The sequence below is a fragment of the Lycium barbarum genome, chromosome 2 (assembly GCF_019175385.1).
Source record: "Lycium barbarum isolate Lr01 chromosome 2, ASM1917538v2, whole genome shotgun sequence".
Lineage (NCBI taxonomy): Eukaryota > Viridiplantae > Streptophyta > Magnoliopsida > Solanales > Solanaceae > Lycium > Lycium barbarum.
In genome coordinates, this window is record NC_083338.1 from 38487647 (window position 1) to 38508059 (window position 20413).

General features: G+C 42.0%; 1 non-coding gene across 1 annotated transcript; it reads right to left on the reverse strand.

Moving 5' to 3' along the window:
- Positions 1-4252: 4252 nt before the first annotated feature.
- LOC132629583 (small nucleolar RNA R71) lies at positions 4253-4358 on the reverse strand. Its single transcript, XR_009578351.1, has one exon. It is a non-coding gene; the product is annotated as a small nucleolar RNA R71 (small nucleolar RNA).
- Positions 4359-20413: the final 16055 nt, after the last annotated feature.

Consider the following 20413-nt stretch of genomic DNA (forward strand, 5'->3'; position numbering starts at 1 on the left):
AAAGTAGAGGAGACTAAACTGATAGGACCAGACTTGGTCCAGCAAGCCATAGAAAAGGTCAAGCTCATACATGATCGACTATTAACAACCCCGAGTCGCCAGAAATCTTATGCAGATAATCGTCGATGAGATTTAAAGTTTCAAGTGAAAGACTGGGCATTCTTGAAGGTGTTGCTCATGAAGGGCATCATGAGATTTGGAAAAAGGGGGAAGCTTAGTCCCCGGTATATTGGGCCTTATGAGATTGTATGCAAGGTAGGCCAAGTGGCATACGAATTAGATCTACCTTCTGATTTGGAGTAAGTTCACCCAGTTTTCCATGTATCGAGGCTTCGTAAGTGCATTGGAGAACCCTCCAGAATTATACCCGTAGATGATGTCCAAGTCACAAAAAAATTGTCTTATGAAGAAATTCCCGTTGTCATTCTATATAGGCAAGTACGGAGCCTCAGAACCAAAGATGTAGCTTCAGTTAAAGTTTTATGGAGAAATAATAATAGAGAGGAAATGACCTAGGTAGCGGAAGAAGACATGAAGTTTAGGTACCCACATTTATTTCCACCTCCAGAAGCGACTCAGGCAGAGACGCCATTGTCCTCAGGTATGTAATGCTTTCTTTGATGCTTTCTTGGTCGTGTGTGGCCATGATTGTTGATGTTGTTGTAGCCCTGTGAGACGATATGTTTTGGGTTGTTGTGACAGGGTGGTAGTGCCATATTACAGGGGAAACTCTGGTGAAATTTTTGTAGAATCTCCAAGAACTGAACATTCGAGGACGAATGTTCCTAAGGGGGGAAAATTTTACATCTCGGAGATTTCGAATTGCAACATTAAGAGTGGACTAGAGTGAGCTTGCAATGAACATGGAGTCCTCATAAGATTAAGGAGAGTATTTGATAGCCTTAAGTGCGTACCATAAGAGTTTGAAGTTATATGAATCGATGGAACTAAGTTCGTCAAGGGAAGTGAAGTGCAAGACGTGTGGGGAAAGGTTTTCACGATAGTTGATTTGATGCGTATTTAGTGATGTCTAGATGGGCTGCTATAAGGCCTCTTATATGGTTAATGAAGTGTTATCTAACTGTTAATAAGGTTCCATAAGATTTGGAGGTTGAACAAATCGATGAGGGAAGTTTTTGGAAAATTGTGGGTTGTACGACCTCCTATACGGGCCGTACAAGTTATGCGGCTCATATAATGGTCCGTATAACCAGTACAGAGAAAAATGAACCACTGGTAGGATTATACGGTCCATTTACATGGACTGTATAAATTGTACGGACCGTATAAATGGCTGTATATCCGGGTCGGCCCAGAATTCTTTTTAGTTATATATGTCCACCCTTGTTCATTTATTTCATTTCTCACTTTCCCTCAAGTCTTGAAAGCTCTAAAACCCTTTTCCACTCAAACTCAAGGGAATCAAGGATCAAATAGCAAGAATCAAGGTATTCAAGTGTTGGGAGACTCACTAGGGTTAGTAGACTTCAAGGGTTTCTTTGGTAGTGAAGCTAGGGGTTTCATACGAGTTGGTAACTTGATCCAAGACTCATTTATATGAGATAAAAGGTTAATTTTCAAGCCTATTTCATGATATTAAGCATGCTTAGTTGTTGAATAACTTGGATGAGAGAAGGAAGTAGAAAATAAAACTTAAATATAGATTTCATGATATTTTGAGTAGTAACTTAACTTGGGTTATCATTGTTAGAATGTTATGAGTATAAGCTTGTTATGGAAGCTAATAATGATGATAAAGAAGTGTTATATGCAATTATACGAAGGGTTGGAGCGAAGTCGATGATATAAGTTGAATATGAGAATGAATTTTGAGACTTATTGGGATACGAGTACTTGATTATGATATTGTGAATGTTAATATAGTTGTTTGGGAAGTTGTTTTGCAATGTGGTGGAAGCCGATGAAATAGGGAAAATTCTGCGCAAATTTCGTTAACTCATGAATTATTCTAGTTTGAATTTAAAAGCGTCTTTAAGGCTTAACCATGGTATGAATCCTTCTAAATGTAGATTTCTCAAGTTTTGGCGGTGAACGTTAAGTAGTTAAGAAGACAAAGAGGTATGTAAGGTTAACCCTTCTTTCCATAAGGAATGATCCCATTGTCGTATACTTTAATGTGAATTCTATAATATCTTCTAAGATGACCTTATTTCTAGAATCACTAAAGCTCATAATTCTTGATATTCTCGCGATACCTTTCCTTTTATCCTATGATAGTTGATCCTCTAAGGATGTATATAATGGAAATGATAATGATGATGATGATATGGATTATACTTATGTACTCCTTGATGTGCCGGGAAATTATGGCACATTTGATACTCTTTTACGAGATGTTTTACTTTTTTTAGGCAAGTATGTGCTGTTTTGATGTGTTTTTGACATGTTTCAGGTAAATCGGGAAGTTCGGGTTCAAGGAGTTGAAGTTACAGAAAAGTTGATCTGAAGCTGGATTTTCACGGTCCGTAGAAAGATGCACGGACCGTATTTCTAGTCGTACAAAAGGTGGCAACGTAACGGAATGTCACAGTGGATAGATGCTGAACCACGGACACTTATACGGACCGTACAATATTGTACGGGCCGTATAAGTAGATGCAACGATATTGGAAGATGCTTCACGAGCAGGATTGTACGAGCCGTATAACATTACATGGACCGTGGAAGGCTAGTTCGTATTATTCTCTGTTGACACTGGATGAAGGTTGTATAAGTCTTGTATGGTCCGTGGAAAGTTGTACGGACCGTATAAGTACCGCTTGGGACTTAAGTGCAAATTCTGTAATTTTACGTTTTTGAAACCTATAAATAGTCCATTGTAGGGTTTTTATTATAATTATCAATTATTATATTTTGACTTTTGGCTTAGAACATTAAATACTCTCTAGTTTTTTATGGTTCAAACATCAATTCGAGTATTATCAATTCCTTTTTTCTTCCAAAGTAAGCAATTATGAATTCTTCAATTTCTTATTTCTTGTTCTTTGTCATGAGTAGCTAAATTCCCTTACTAGGGTTGTGAACCCAATGATGGGTGTTTTGTGAATGGGTTGTGATTGATATATACATAATGGATTATTAGGGTTTATTTATTCTTCATTCTTCATTCATAATTAATGGTTGCAAACATTGATTAAAGCCACAAACCTTGATTTATTTGGGAAAATAATTAGGGTTGCTAAGAATAAATAACAAGGACTCAAAGGTTTAAACTTTGTTTAATAAATTCACTTAGGAATAAAAAGAATTTACTTGGCATGATTAATCATTCTTCATAGTTACTTTCTTATATTTGGGAAAATCATAGAAAGAGATAATCTTTATTTATTGGGAAATAGTAGAGATTCATATAGAGATTAAGTGCATTCATATAATGATCCATTAGAAGTATATCAAGATCAATACCCATGATCATACACCCTATCTAATGGGGAGACAACCTTAGTTTCTTTTACCATAAATTTTCACCAAAGCAAGTAGATAGCAATTAGTTATAGAAAAACCCACTATTACCAAAATTATCGGATTAAGACATTAGACCTAAGCTTAGCATCCTACGACTTTAGTAACCTTTTCACACCATATTCCCAGTGGGATTCGACCCCAACCTTGTTGGGTTATTATTTTTGACAACGTCCGCGTTATACTAGTAATAGGTGTAATTTGAGCGTACCAAATTTTGGCACCGTTGCCGGGGAATACGGTTTTGAAATTACTAAATAGTGTTTGCTTTGATTGAAGTCTTTTGCTTATTCCATCACACCTTGTTTGCTACTCTGTGTAAACCAGGTGAACATGAATCAGCAAAATCAACGTGCTGGCAACCAAGGGAATCGGTTGAACAATCAGGCAAATGAATCAGATGATGAGAATATTTTCGCTGATCTTGTTGCGGATGAGGACAATGCATCTGCTATTGTTTAGCCTCGAGTTGCAGTTGCTAGCGTGAAAATCGATTCCTCTCTATACCAGTTGTTGAAGCTTGAGGGATACTTTCAGAACTCTACCGAGAATGACCCTCAACGTCATTTGCAGAACTTTGTGGATGTGTGTGCTAATCACATCCAGAACAACGTTCCACAAGATGCTATTCGGTTGAGGTTATTCAAATATTCCTTAACCGGGGAGGCAAGAACATGGTTTGAGAAGCTGCCCAAAATCCGATTACTTCATAGGCAGAGATGGTGACTGCTTTTCTCACAAAATGGTACCCCCCCTAGGAAGAAGGCTGAAATTCGTGACAAGATATATGAATTCAAGCAGTGACCGGGGGAACAACTATATGAAGCCTGGGAGAGATTCAAGGAGTATTTGCAGAAGAACCCGAATCATGGTTTTTCGGAACACATATTAATGGAGAAGTTCTACCGATGGCTAGATCCAGTGTCGCAGTCAGTTGCTAATAATGCAGCTGATGGTTGTTTCATGAACAAAACTTATCGACGAGTGACTAACATACTTAACAAGCTGACGACTCATAATCTGGCTTGGCACACAAACAATGCTGATGTGATACCGTATGGTAGTGCTATGATATAGAATATCGTAAAGGAGAATCAAGACACCCAGCAAACATTGGCAGAACTTGCAACAAATATCTCCTTGCTAACGAAGAAGTTTGATGAATCCCAGATCAAGAAAGTAAAGATTTGTGAGGATGATACAGTTTTGCCAAAAGGGATGTACCATACTTAAGATGGTTCGTTCCATGATGGGCCACCTATGCAGGTTGAAGATGCTAATTATGTTAATAACTCTCAAGGGGGTTACCAGAGACAGAATTACCAAGGTGGTTATCAGAATCAGAATTAATGGAGACCTCAGCAAGGTCAAGGTGTTTATAACAACTCTGGGAACTACAATAATAATTATGGTGGTGCGAACCAAGGGAGCTACAACAACAGTAACAATTTTGGGAACAAGAGTTCCAATCCTTATATACCACCGAAAGGGCAGTCAACAGAGCAAGGTAGTTCAAAGGTTGAATCAATTCTTGAGAAGATTCTGGCCAATCAATCTAAGTCTGAAAGGATTTTATCTAGGCTGAGAGAAACAGTGGGTTCCCATACAGCGGTTATTCAGAAGCTTGAGTCACAGATGAGGGATATTTTTAGAGAGCAGCACCCTCCTAAAAAGGGAGGACATCCGAGTGACACTATTCCAAATCCAAAGAATGGGGCAGACGGTGTAGACCGTGTGTTTTCCATCACTACTAGGAGTGGTAAAATACTCTAGGGGGCTGATGAGAAGATGATTGATCTTGAGCCAATAGATGAAGAGGATAAGGTGCAGTCTGAAGCACCCATTATTGCTGATGAAAATCCTACTGACAAGAAGGTTGCTGATATTCCAAACATGGTGAAGGAAGCTGATAGCACAAGCAAGCAGGCTGTAAAAGGGGCTCTCCGTCTTTTGACGCAGCTTTTCAAATCTAAACCTCCCTTTCCTCATAGGTTGGTAAACAAGAAGGAAGATGCTAAGTTCGAGAAGTTTTATGATCAGTTGAAGCAGTTATCTCTAAATTTTCCCTTCTTGGAAGCTGTCAAGGAGATGCCTGGTTTTGCTAAATATTTGAAGGATCTGTTGACCAAGAAGAAGACAATTCAACATGAAACCGTGAGTTTGAATCACACTGTGAGTTCCATCATTTCAACTACAACTGTTCAGAAAAAGGGAGATCCTGGGGCGTTCACCATTCCTTGTTCTGTTGGGCATCATGATTTTGCTCGTGCTTTGTGTGATAATAGGGCGAGTATTAATTTGATGCCTCTTGCTATATACAAACAATCAGGTTTGGGGATGCCAAGGCCGATTACTATGAGGTTACAAATGGCTGATAGGTCTATCAAAAGACCTGTCGGGTTGGTGATTTTATGTTGCCCGCTGATTTTGTGATTCTTGAGTGTGCTGTTGATCGGGACATTCCTATTATTCTGGGGAGACCTTTCCTTGCTACAGGGATAACTCTGATGGATTCGGAGAAAAATGAAATCAAATTCCGAGTCAACGATGAAGAAGTGATTTTTCAGGCTAGCAAAGGGATAAAGTTACCAAATGCTTACGAGAGTATTTCGATAATTGATGCGTTTGATGTTGTTGATGAAGCAGTGGAGTTCAAGATGGAAGAAGAAAGTTTGGGTCAAGATCTAGCTGGTATTCTTATGAATTTCGATGCTGAAGACATGGAAGGCTATGTGGAGATAGTTAATTCACTTGTTGGGTTGGGCTCATATTCATACCACCTAAAGAAGCTAAATCTTGATTTGGAAAATAGAACAAATCCTCCAGCAAAGCCTTCGATCATTGAGCCACCTAAGTTGGAGCTTAAGCAGCTCCCATCACATCTGAAATATGATTTCCTCGGTCCGGACAATACATTACCGGTGATTATTTCAGCCCTACTGACTGAGGAGCAGATTCTACAGCTTTTGGAAGTGTTGCGGAAGTATAGGCGTGCTATTGGTTGGACCATAGCAGACATCCGAGGTATTCTATCTGGTATCTGTGAGCACAAAATCCAGTTGGAGGAGGATAGAAAACCAAGTGTAGAGCATCAGAGGCGACTGAACGAGAATATGAAAGAGGTTGTCAAGAAAGAGATCATCAAATGGTTAAATGCAGGAGTAGTTTATCCAATTGCTGATAGTAAATGGGTGATCCCAGTCCAATGTGTTCCTAAGAAGGGCGGCATCATTGTTGTGCCGAATGCAAAGAATTAGTTGATCCCAACCAGAACTGTCACCGGATGGAGAGTTTGCATGGACTATCGCAAGCTCAACACAACCACTTGCAAGGACCATTTCCCTATGCCCTTCATTGATCAGGTGCTTGATAGACTAGCGGGGCGTTCCTACTATTTCTTTCTTGATGGTTATTCAGGCTACAATCAGATCAACATTGCTTTGGAAGCTCAGGAGAAGACCACTTTACTTGTCCTTACGGGACGTTTGCATTTAGCTGGATGCCTTTTGGTTTGTGTAATGCACCAGTCACTTTTCAGAGGTGCATGATGTCAATCTTCTCTGACATGGTAGAGGACTTCTTGGAAGTATTCATGGATGATTTCTCTGTTGTGAGGGATTCATTTGAAGATTGTCTTGGCCATCTGGGCTAATTGTTGAAAAGATGTAAGGAGACAAATCTCGTGCTAAATTGGGAGAAGTGCCATTTTATGGTGAAGGAAGGAATCTTCCTCGGTCACAAAATCTCTGAAAAGGGAATCGAGGTCGATCAAGCGAAAATTGATGTAATTGCAAAACTTCCACCACCTATCTCAATCAAAGGTGTCCGAAGTTTCTTGGGACATGCTGGGTTCTACAGGCGCTTCATCAAAGATTTCTCCAAGATTTCCAACCCAATGTGCAAGCTTCTTGAAAAAAAGGAGAAGTTTGCGTTTGATGATAAGTGCCAGAAAGCGTTTGAGGAGTTAAAAGAGTGTCTCACTACTGCTTCTATTATTGATGCTCTTGACTGGTCCTTGCCATTTGAATTGATGTGTGATGCTAGTGGTTTTGCAATAGGTGTTGTGCTTGGGCAGAGGCACAACAAAATTATGCACCTGATCTATTATGCAAGCAGAACATTGAATGCTGCCCAGATGAATTACACAGTGGCGGAGCAAGAGCTGTTTGCCATTGTGTTTGCTTTTGAGAAATTTCGGGCCTACTTGTTGGGGTCCAAAGTAGTGGTTTACACTGATCATACAGCCTTGAGATACCTCATGGAAAAGAAGGAAGCAAATCCGCGACTGATCAGATGGGTCCTATTGCTGTAAGAGTTTGATTTTGAGGTGAAGGACCGCAAGGGCACTGAAAACCAGGTTGCTGACCATCTCTCTCGGCTTGAAGAGTCTGGGAGACCTTCTGATGAGCTTGATATAGATGATGCTTTTACGGATGAAAGGGTGTTTGTCACGACCCAACCCCGTAGGCCGTGACTAGTGCCCGATCTGGGCACTCAAACATATTCTAGTATATAGCAGAAGCCGACAAGGTTTTATTTCCAAATTAAATAATTTCCAGAAAAATTTTGGCAGAGTTTCCTTTGTTTTACGGACTATCCCACATACCCTGCACGCAGAAAATACCAACAAAGGCCACACAGGGCCAACAGAGCAACATTTAAATATATGCGGACCGGCCGCCGCGGCGAAAAGGATCGCCCAAACACAACATATACACACAGCTGTACAGAAAGATCCCAACCCATAAACATGTCCACAGACCTCTAAACAGACCGACAAAATCATATGACGGGACAGGGCCCCGCCGTACCCATGAACGAGAATATACATATGTAGGATTGACAGACTATACCAAAAGATGGCTCTGAATAAGAGAGCACTCCAAATGGCAGAATAAGATCCTAAGCGGACGGATCAGCAAACCTGTCGTCGGTACCTGCGCGACATGAAAACGCAGCCCCCGAGGAAAGGGGGTCAGTACGAAATATGTACTGAATATGTAATGCCTGAGTTGCAGAAACAAAATCATAACTGGTATAGAAGGTGCAGAAAGTAAACAGGAAATACAAAGTATCAGCTATACATTTTTAACACTTGCGGAGTGTGTACAGAAACATATGTCATATCAAATCCGGCCCCTGCCAAGGGACTCGGCAGACAGAACGTGGCCACCCTCCCGACGCTGGTGCCACAACACAGAAGAATCAGAATAGGGGCATAACCCCGTAACATAATATGTCATATCAGATGGCCATAGTAAATCATCTCAGAACAAGCGTACATGGCACAGCATACTCCACAAACCCATGTACGCGTATACCTGCCCCCTCACATCGAGGCACGGCGAACAATGCAAAGGATCACGCTTGACAACATATCCTGGCCCGGGCTCAGTGTGGGAAACGTTGGGGCATCCACGAATGGAGTAGTGAGAGACTAATGCAATTTAAAATATCATAAATGTTTTCAAAGACTCGATGAATCGTATCGAAGACAAACAAATCCGATGGAGTCGGACGGAATCATAGTAAATGCATTTCGGATATCATAATAAATTATAGAAATATAACCTTCCTGAAGTCATTCCGAGTGTCAAAATAATTTATAATATTTAATATAATATTTAAAACATTATTCGTTAGGCGATTAGTAGGGTAGTAAAAACGTTTCTTTCGAAAGTCGCTTAAAAAGAAAGCTTTAGTACATTAAGGGCAAAACTGGTAATAGTGGGCCCGCCTCGGGACAAACAAGGCGGCGGGCTCAAATTGTGCCCTCTAAGCTTATGGTGTCACCTAAAAAGGTTCTACAGACATTCTATGACTTTCCGAGTAATTTAGAGCAAAATTGCATAATTCCAAGAAATAGCGTATCAAAATGGTTCAATTCTACTGAAGCAAAAACTGAGATTTTCTCTTGCAGATTCCGAAGGCCCAGAAATCTTTCGAGGCCCGAATCCGACTCTAACGTACTAAGGGCATGCCAAGTGAAGAATTGGGGTAGCTTTACATACCTTATGATCTTCTTACACCTTTCCAAGCTCACTTCCCGTTTCGCTCAAAACCTGCAAATGGTAGCATTGACCAGTTACTATTCATGAGACTTAGAAATTCTATTCTTAACCCATACTTGTCTATAAGAATTTGGGCAGCATCTCCCCTATACATATAGCACCCCCGAGATTCAACTCGGCTCAAAATAATCAACAACAACCCAACAACAACATCAACAACAATCACGACAAGGTACAATATAGTACACAACTAGTCCTCTCTGAACATAATGCAATAACTTCCATCCCGACTCCAAATTTTCGAATCAGCATCATCATACTCACATTCATTACTAATCAAAACCATTATAATGCCATTCGGAAATATTTCATATCGTTTCTACACTATATACACAAGATATACAAAGTATATACACTTTCCGCCAAAATCATAATTTATCCGGTTCTTCTAATCTTTAACATACACATTCATAACTCAATTCCATCTTCTATATTCATCAACAATCATCATAGTTTGCACCCTAACAACTTAATTCCATAATGTTATAAAATCATAGGCAAACGGCATAAGTCCTCACACTCCATTTCACTGCAGCTCACATCATTTTTCCTACATTTACAATGCAAGAATCACAACAACACAATTAACATATTAAACAACATTTAAACCATTTCCATTTCATCATACCTAACCCTACGGCCAACATGTAGTTTTTCCAACTTTCACCAAATTCATTCGACTTTTCTTTCCAATATTAATTCCACCCTACTCACAACTAAAATAAAACATGAAATTCAACTCATTCCAACTACACATCATAGTGCATATACACGGCCACATGCACACATGTACACCCACTTTCTAAACTTCCATGTTACCATATTTTCTACTCATCTCTACTTAATACAACATAAACAAAGGCTTTATAACATATAAAAGAGAATGAATCCTTACCTTTCTTCCAATCTTCTTCACTTGGGTAACTTGTCAATTTGAAGACCCAAGTCCTCCTTCTTCCAAACCAACTACACCACGTTGTTAAGGGACCTTGAATTAGTATAAAAACCACAAGATAATAATTTTTAGAACAATATTTTTGAGGGTGAATTTTTGAGAGCTTGGCCGAATTGCCCTTATGCTTTGTTCTTGGTGTTCTTGCTTTGCTTTCTCTCTATTGTTCTTGAAAATTCTAAAGGAATGATCTTTAAATAAGTAATTTGGCACATGGAAAATTACTTAATCCATGGGCTTGGACCACTATGTGGCCGGCCACCCTCTCTAGTTTGGGCCTCATTTTTCATTTCATGCTTTTGAGCCCAATTGGTTAAAATTCCCGTTCTGTAATTCCCGAAACTAATTTTCGAAATCCCAAATTTGCCCTTAGCGTTCTTCAACACTTCCACATTAGTATTCTTTCATAACAACTCAAGGGTTACATAAATTCAATTATGACCTTATTTCTTACAAGTCCAAATTATTTCCAATTTTCCAAATGTGTTAAAACACGGGATATAACATCCTCCCCCCCTTTAGAACATTCGTCCTCGAATGTTAAATTTAATCTTATAGGGTTTGAAATGACTTCGGGGGAGTTTCTGTTTGTAGACAGCACATATGGTACACACTCATTATTGAAATGGAATTAAGCAAAGATTCGAAATTACCTGAGGGCACTGGGAATAAATGAGGATATTTCTTCTTCATCTCCTCTTCGGCCTCCCAGGTCATTTCCTCCCTATTATTGTTACGCCACAGCACCTTAACAGAGGCTACATCTTTGTTTCGGAGCTTTCTTACCTGGCGGTCCAAAATGGCTACGGGCTGTTCCTCGTAAGATAACTGCTCCGTCACCTGAATATCATCTGCAGGAAATATTCTGGAGGGATCACCGATGCATTTGCGGAGCATAGATACATGGAATACCGGATGTACCGCTTCCAAATCAGATGGCAGATCTAACTCATAGGCGACATTTCCAATTTTCCGCACAATCAGATAAGGCCCAATGTAACGCGGACTGAGCTTACCCTTTTTGCCGAACCGCATCACGCCCTTCATAGGCGATACCTTCAGAAATACCCAATCACCAACCTGGAATTCCAAAGGTCGACGCCGTTTATCCGCATATGACTTTTGTCGGCTCTGGGCTGCCAATAGTCGCTCTCGGATAAGTTTCACCTTATCTACTGCCTGCTGGATCAGATCTGGGCCAACTAATTCTGTCTCGCCAATATCAAACCAGCCGATCGGTGACCTGCATTTCCTGCCATACAAAGCTTCGTACGGAGCCATCTGGATACTGGAATGGTAGCTGTTATTATAAGCAAATTAAATCAATGGCAAGTGATCCTCCCAGCTACCTCTGAAATCAATAACACAGGCCCGCAACATATCTTCAAGTGTCTGGATAGTGCGCTCGGCCTGTCCATCACTCTGAGGATGAAAAGCTGTGCTCAGGCTCAGCTGAGTCCCTAATCCTTCCTGAAAATATCTCCAGAAGTTAGCTGTGAACTGAGCACCTCTGTCAGTGATAATAGATATAGGAACTCGATGAAGCTTCACTATTTCTTTAATATAAAGCCTGGCATAATCCTCGGCGGAATAAGTAGTTCTGACGGGGAGAAAATGGGCTGATTTTGTCAGCCTATCAACAATAACCCAGATGGAATCATACTTCCGTGGAGTGCGAGGCAAACCTGTAATGAAGTCCATATTAATGATCTCCCACTTCCACGTCGGAATTTCTATTTCTTGCAACAGTCCACCCGGGTTCTGATGTTCAATCTTGACCTGCTGACAATTGGGACACTGGGCGACGAACTCTGCGATATCCCGTTTCATGCCATCCCACCAGTATAGGCATCTAAGATCATGGTACATCTTCGTAGATCTAGGATGGACAGAATAGCGAGCATAGTGTGCCTCGCCCATAACCTGCTGCCGTAGCCCTGCAATATCAGGCACACACAACCTGCCTCTGTATAGTAAGGTTCCGTCAGGTGTACACTCGAACGGAGTCTTCTCCTTATCATAGGTTATGTCTCTGTACCGAGCTAAAACAAGATCTTCATATTGACGCCACTTGATATCTTCCTTAATAGATGATTCAGAAACCCCTCGGACAGAAATCCGTGTACCTCCAGAATCGGCCAGACGAACCCCAAGATTAGCCAACTGATGAATGTCACGTACTATCTCTCTCCTGTCTGGCTGTAAATCTGCCAAGCTGCCCATAGATTTCCGGCTGAGCGAATCTGCAACAACATTAGCCTTACCCGGATGATACAGAATATCTACGTCATAATCTTTCAGGAGCTCCAGCCACCTCCGCTGCCGCAAATTAAGCTCTTTCTGCTTGAAAATATACTGGAGACTCTTATGATCTGTATAGATATCAACATGAACACCATATAAGTAGTGTATCCATATCTTCAGAGCATGGATTACCGCTGCAAGCTCCAGATCGTGGGTAGGATAATTCTTTTCATGCTTTTTGAGCTGCCGGGAAGCATAAGCTATAACTCTGCCATGCTGCATCAATACACAGCCTAATCCCACGCCAGAAGCGTCACAATAAATAACATATCCATCGGGTCCCTCTGGAAGAGTCAGAACTGGGGCTGTAGTCAGCTTCTCTTTCAGCAATTGGAAGCTTCGTTCACAAGCATCAGTCCACTGGAACTTGGCTCCCTTCTGAGTTAGCCTTGTCAAAGGCGCTGAAATCGAAGCAAACTTTTCCACAAATCTCCTGTAATAGCCTGCTAACCCCAGAAAACTACGTACCTCCGTGGGCGTCGTGGGTCTGGGCCAAGTCTTCACGGCCTCAATCTTCTGTGTATCCTCCCGGACACCATCAACTGTAATAATATGTCCCAAGAATGCCACCGAAGCCAGCCAGAATTCACATTTAGAAAATTTTGCATATAATTTCTGATGCCGAAGTACCCCTAATACCACTCTCAGATGATCTGCGTGCTCTGCCTCGGACCGAGAATAGACCAGAATGTCATCGATAAATACAATTACGAACATATCCAAGAATGGCCTGAATACCCGGTTCATTAGGTCCATGAATACCGCAGGAGCATTAGTTAACCCAAATGACATAACTCTGAATTCATAATGCCCATATCTGGTCCGGAATGCTGTCTTAGGAATATCAACCTCTCGTACCCGTACCTGATGATAGCCTGACCGAAGATCTATCTTCGAAAAATATTTGGCGCCCTGCAACTGATCAAACAAGTCATCAATTCTGGGGAGGGGGTATTTATTCTTTATAGTTACCTTATTCAGCTGCCGATAATCAATACACATACGCAGCGACCCGTCTTTCTTACGCACAAATAATACCGGGGCTCCCCAAGGCGAAGTACTGGGTCTGATGAAGCCTTTTTCTAACAGATCCTTCAACTGGTCTTTCAGTTCTTTCAATTCTGCCGGTGCCATTCTGTACGGGGGAATAGATATCGGCTGAGTATCTGGAAACAAATCAATAGTAAAATCTATCTCCCGCTCTGGAGGAAGGCCTGGAAGCTCATCTGGGAATACATCTTGAAATTCATTAACCACGGGAACTGACTGAAGAGTCGGCATTCCTGCTGTCAAGTCTTGTACCCGAACCAGATGATAAATATAACCTTTTCTGATCATTTTCTTCGCCTTAAGGTATGAAATAAACTTACCTTTCGGCGATGCAGTATTACCTGCCCATTCTATAACTGGCTCCCCAGGAAACTGGAAACGAACTACCTTATTTTGGCAGTCAACATTAGCATAACAGGAAGCTAGCCAGTCCATTCCCATAATAACATCGAACTCGATCATATCTAACTCCACCAGATCTGCCTTAGTGTCACGGCCACATACAATTACAGAACAGTCTTTATATACCTATTTTGCTACAATAAAGTCCCCAATCGGTGTGGCTACCTCAAACGGCTCTATAGGTTCAGACGTTATACCAATTTTACTAGCAACCAGAGGCGAAATATATGACAAGGTTGAACCTGGATCAATCAATGCATACACAGAACGAGAGAAAACCGATAATGTACCTGTAACGACATTAGGCGATGCCTCCTGATCCTGGCGGCTGGACAGAGCATAAATGCGATTCGAAGGACCGCTAGTACCAGAAGCTCCACCACGGCCTCTGCCGCGACCCGCTGGTGCTGAAGTACCTGGCCCCGTAGGGCGTATAGCCACTGATGAAGATGAAGACCCGGCGGCTGACCCGGTAGGCTGCGCTGCACCACCCGAACTACCCTTATACGGGCAATCTCTCACAGAATGGCCCTGACGGCCACAAGAAAAACATGCACCGGTGGCTCTGTAGCACTCTCCCAGATGATATCTGCCACAATAAGAACACTGAGGCCTAGGTGTCCTCGTCTGACCAGAACCCCTGTCTGTCCGCGAACCTGAAGCCCTGGAGCTCTGACCTGCTCCTGAATACCCTGGGCTATCAAACCTGCGACCTGTCGGCTGTGGAGGTGCGCTCTGTGCCGGCTGGGATAGATGTCTGCTAGGCTGCTGCTGCTGCTGAGGCTGTCTGCCCCGAAAATCTCCAGAATACCCAGACGATCTGGCCCTCTTGGGCTGTCTCCGATCCTGACTCCTATCAGGCTGACGCTCCCTATGCCGGTCCTCCATGCCCTGGGCGTGCGCCTAAATCCGGGAAATATCCATGCCGGGCTGAGCAGCCAATACCAAACAGCTGTCGACAAAATAATGGTCCAGCCCCATAATGTACCTGTGCATCCTGTCAGCCATAGTAGCTACCACAGCAGGTGCGTATCGGGCCAATGAGTCGAACTCCATACTGTACTCTCGAACACTGCGACCCCTCTGTCTCAGCAATAAGAATCTGTCAGCCTTGGCCCGCCGTAGCTCCGGGGGCAGAAAATGGCTAAGAAAAGCCTGAGAAAAATCATCCCAAACTGCTGGGGGAGCGCCGTCACCCCTAGATAACTCCCATGACTTGTACCAATTAGCTGCCACATCATACAACCGGTACGAGGCCAACGCAACTGACTCTGTCTCGGAAGCATTAATCAGCTGTAAAGTGCACCGCATCTTCCTGATAAACTCCTCAGGATCCTCCTCGGGCTTAGTCCCGAAGAACTCTGGAGGACCACAAGTCAAGAACTCACGGGCTCTCGAACTGTCACGCCTGTAAGCCCGGTCACCTACCAGTCCGTGCCCCTGAACCTGTCCTGCCACAAGTCTGGTCAATAGCTGGACTGCCTCTCTCATGGACTGATCCTCAGTGCCTGGCCGTGGAGCTGGGGGCTCAGGTACTGGAATCTCAGGAGCTGGTGGTGGGGCCGCCCCTCGACCTGCAGCTGCTGCTGCTCCAATCTCCTCTACATGTGGCGGTGTGGAAGAGCCCTCTGCCGGGGGCAAAATATCAGGAGCAATATGTGCATGGGCCCTGGCAACCCTCTGGGCCTGACTAGTCTCTCCCACAGCTACTGCCTTGGCCTTTTGGGCCGCTGTCGCCTTTTTTGGAGGCATAACTGCAAATGTAACAATTCGTTAGGGAGGAATCATCCTGATAACACAGCTCTATCGCACGATCTAAGACAGAAAGAAAGGTAGTATCCTAAATGCCCTGTAGCCTCCTGTTTATAGGTGTGATGCACAACACACCGATAAACAAGACTCTACTAGACACGGTCTGTAGACATTCCGAGGACGAACCGCTCTGATACCACTTTTGTCACGACCCAACCCCGTAGGCCGTGACTAGTGCCCGATCTGGGCACTCAAACATATTCTAGTATATAGCAGAAGCCGACAAGGCTTTATTTCCAAATTAAATAATTTCCAGAAAAATTTTGGCAGAGTTTCCTTTGTTTTATGGACTATCCCACATACCCTGCACACAGAAAATACCAACAAAGGCCACACAGGGCCAACAGAGCAACATTTAAATATATGCGGACGGGCCGCCGCGGCGAAAGGGATCGCCCAAACACAACATATACACACAGCTGTACAGAAAGATCCCAACCCACAAACATGTCCACAGACCTCTAAACAGACCGACAAAATCATATGACGGGACAGGGCCCCGCCGTACCCATGAATGAGAATATACATATGCAGGAGTGACAGACTATACCAAAAGATGGCTCTGAATAAGAGAGCACTCCAAATGGCAGAATAAGATCCTAAGCGGACGGATCAGCAAACCTGTCGTCGGTACCTGCGCGGCATGAAAACGCAGCCCCCGAGGAAAGGGGGTCAGTACGAAATATGTACTGAATATGTAATGCCTGAGTTGCAGAAACAAAAATCATAACTGGTATAGAACGTGCAGAAAGTAAACAGAAAATACAAAGTATCAGCTATACATTTTTAAAACTTGCGGAGTGTGTACAGAAACATATGTCATATCAAATCCGGCCCCTGCCAAGGGACTCGGCAGACAGAACGTGGCCACCCTCCGGACGCTGGTGCCACAACACGGAAGAATCAGAATAGGGGCATAACCCCGTAACATAATATGTCATATCATATGGCCATAGTAAATCATCTCAGAACAAGCGTACATGGCACAACATACTCCACAAACCCATGTACGCGTATACCTGCCCCCTCACATCGAGGCACGGCGAACAATGCAAAGGATCACGCTTGACAACATATCCTGGCCCGGGCTCAGTGTGGGAAACGTTGGGGCATCCATGAATGGAGTAGTGAGAGACTAATGCAATTTAAAATATCATAAATGTTTTCAAAGACTCGATGAATCGTATCGAAGACAAACAAATCCGATGGAGTCGGACGGAATCATAGTAAATGCATTTCGGATATCATAATAAATTATAGAAATATAACCTTCCTGAAGTCATTCCGAGTGTCAAAATAATTTATAATATTTAATAGAATATTTAAAACATTATTCGTTAGGCGATTAGTAGGGTAGTCAAAACGTTTCTTTCGAAAGTCGCTTAAAAAGAAAGCTTTAGTACATTAAGGGCAAAACCAGTAATAGTGGGCCCGCCTCGGGACAAACAAGGCGGCGGGCTCAAATTGTGCCCTCTAAGCTTATGGTGTCACCTAAAAAGGTTCTACAGACATTCTATGACTTTCCGAGTAATTTAGAACAAAATTGCATAATTCCAAGAAATAGGGTATCAAAATGGTTCAATTCTACTGAAGGAAAAACTGAGATTTTCTCTTGCAGATTCCGAAGGCCCAGAAATCTTTCGAGGCCTGAATCCGACTCTAACATACTAAGGGCATGCGAAGTGAAGAATTGGGGTAGCTTTACATACCTTATGATCTTCTTACACCTTTCCAAGCTCACTTCCCGTTTCGCTCAAAACCTGCAAATGGTAGCATTGACCAGTTACTATTCATGAGACTTAGAAATTCTATTCTTAACCCATACTTGTCTATAAGAATTTGGGCAGCATCTCCCCTATACATATAGCACCCCCGAGATTCAACTCGGCTCAAAATAATCAACAACAACCCAACAACAACATCAACAACAATCAGAACAAGGTACAATATAGTACACAACTAGTCCTCTCTGAACATAATGCAATAACATCCATCCCGACTCCAAATTTTCGAATCAGCATCATCATACTCACATTCATTACTAATCAAAACCATTATAATGCCATTCGGAAATATTTCATATCGTTTCTACACTATATACACAAGATATACAAAGTATATACACTTTCCGCCAAAATCATAATTTATCCGGTTCTTCTAATCTTTAACATACACATTCATAACTCAATTCCATCTTCTATATTCATCAACAATCATCATAGTTTGCACCCTAACAACTTAATTCCATAATGTTATAAAATCATAGGCAAACGGCATAAGTCCTCACACTCCATTTCACTGCAGCTCACATCATTTTTCCTACATTTACAATGCAAGAATCACAACAACACAATTAACATATTAAACAACATTTAAACCATTTCCATTTCATCATACCTAACCCTACGGCCAACATGTAGTTTTTCCAACTTTCACCAAATTCATTCGACTTTTCTTTCCAATATTAATTCCACCCTACTCACAACTAAAATAAAACATGAAATTCAACTCATTCCAACTACACATCATAGTGCATATACACGGCCACATGCACACATGTACACCCACTTTCTAAACTTCCATGTTACCATATTTTCTACTCATCTCTACTTAATACAACATAAACAAAGGCTTTATAACATATAAAAGAGAATGAATCCTTACCTTTCTTCCAATCTTCTTCACTTGGGTAACTTGTCAATTTGAAGACCCAAGTCCTCCTTCGTCCAAACCAACTACACCACGTTGTTAAGGGACCTTGAATTAGTATAAAAACCACAAGATAATAATTTTTAGAACAATATTTTTGAGGGTGAATTTTTGAGAGCTTGGCCGAATTGCCCTTATGCTTTGTTCTTGGTGTTCTTGCTTTGCTTTCTCTCTATTGTTCTTGAAAATTCTAAAGGAATGATCTTTAAATAAGTAATTTGGCACATGGAAAATTACTTAATTCATGGGCTTGGACCACTATGTGGCCGGCCACCCTCTCTAGTTTGGGCCTCATTTTTCATTTCATGCTTTTGAGCCCAATTGGTTAAAATTCCCGTTTTGTAATTCCCGAAACTGATTTTCGAAATCCCAAATTTGCCCTTAGCGTTCTTCAACACTTCCACATTAGTATTCTTTCATAACAACTCAAGGGTTACATAAATTCAATTATGACCTTATTTCTTACAAGTCCAAATTATTTCCAACTTTCCAAATGTGTGAAAACACGGGATATAACAGTGTTGGCTGTGTCAATGGAGGTGGCACCGTGGTATGCTGACATTGACAATTATTTGGTAACATGCATAGTTCCAGAAGATATCAAAGCCTATCAAAAGAATAAATTCTTGCGGGATGCTCGGCAGTACTATTGAGATGAGCCTTATTTGTTCCGAACATGCGCTGACAACATCATTCGGCGTTGTGTTCCTAAAAGTGAAGTGATGGCGATTCTAAAGGCGTGCCATGACTCTCCTGTCGGGGGTCATCATAGCGGAAACCGGATTGCGGCTAAGGTACTTGAGTGCGGCTATTACTGGCCAACCATTTTTCATGATGCTAATCTATTGGTGCGGTCATATGATCAATGTCAAAGGCAAGGGAATATCGGCAGAAGGCAAGAGATGCCTATAAATTTTGTTATGGAGGTAGAAGTGTTCGATGTCTGGGGGATTGACTTTATGGGACCCTTCGTGAGTTCAAGAGGCATGAAATACATTTTGGTTGTTGTGGACTATGTGTCAAAATGGGTCGAAGCGGTGGCTTTGCCTAATAACGAGGCCAAGAGTGTTATGGGGTTCCTCAAGAAGAACATATTTACTCATTTTGGTACTCCGAGGTCAGCGATGGTGGATCCCACTTTTGGAATAGAGCCTTCGCGAGATTGATAGAGAAATATGGTGTAAAACATAGGGTGGCAACACCTTATCATCCTCAGACAAGTGGACAGGTTGAAGTGTCCAATGGGGAGACCAAGAGTATTCTAGCTAAAAAAGTGAATGCAAATAGAACTGATTGGGCCTACAAGCTCGATGATGCTCTATAGGCATACCAGACTGCTTTCAAGACTCCGATTGGGACTTCACCCTTCAAGCTTGTGTTCGGAAAAGCTTGTCACTTGCCCGTTGAGCTTGAGCACAAGGCTCTGTGGGCGCTGAAGAAACTGAATATGGACTGGGAGGAAGCAACCAAGCGCAGGTTGTTTCAACTAAATGAGATGGATGAGTTTTGGTACCAGGCATATGAGAGTGCAACACTTTATAAAGAAAGAATGAAGCAATACCATGACAAGAAGATCCTGAAGCGAGAGTTCTATAAGGGTGACCCTGTATTGCTGTTTAACTCTCGATTG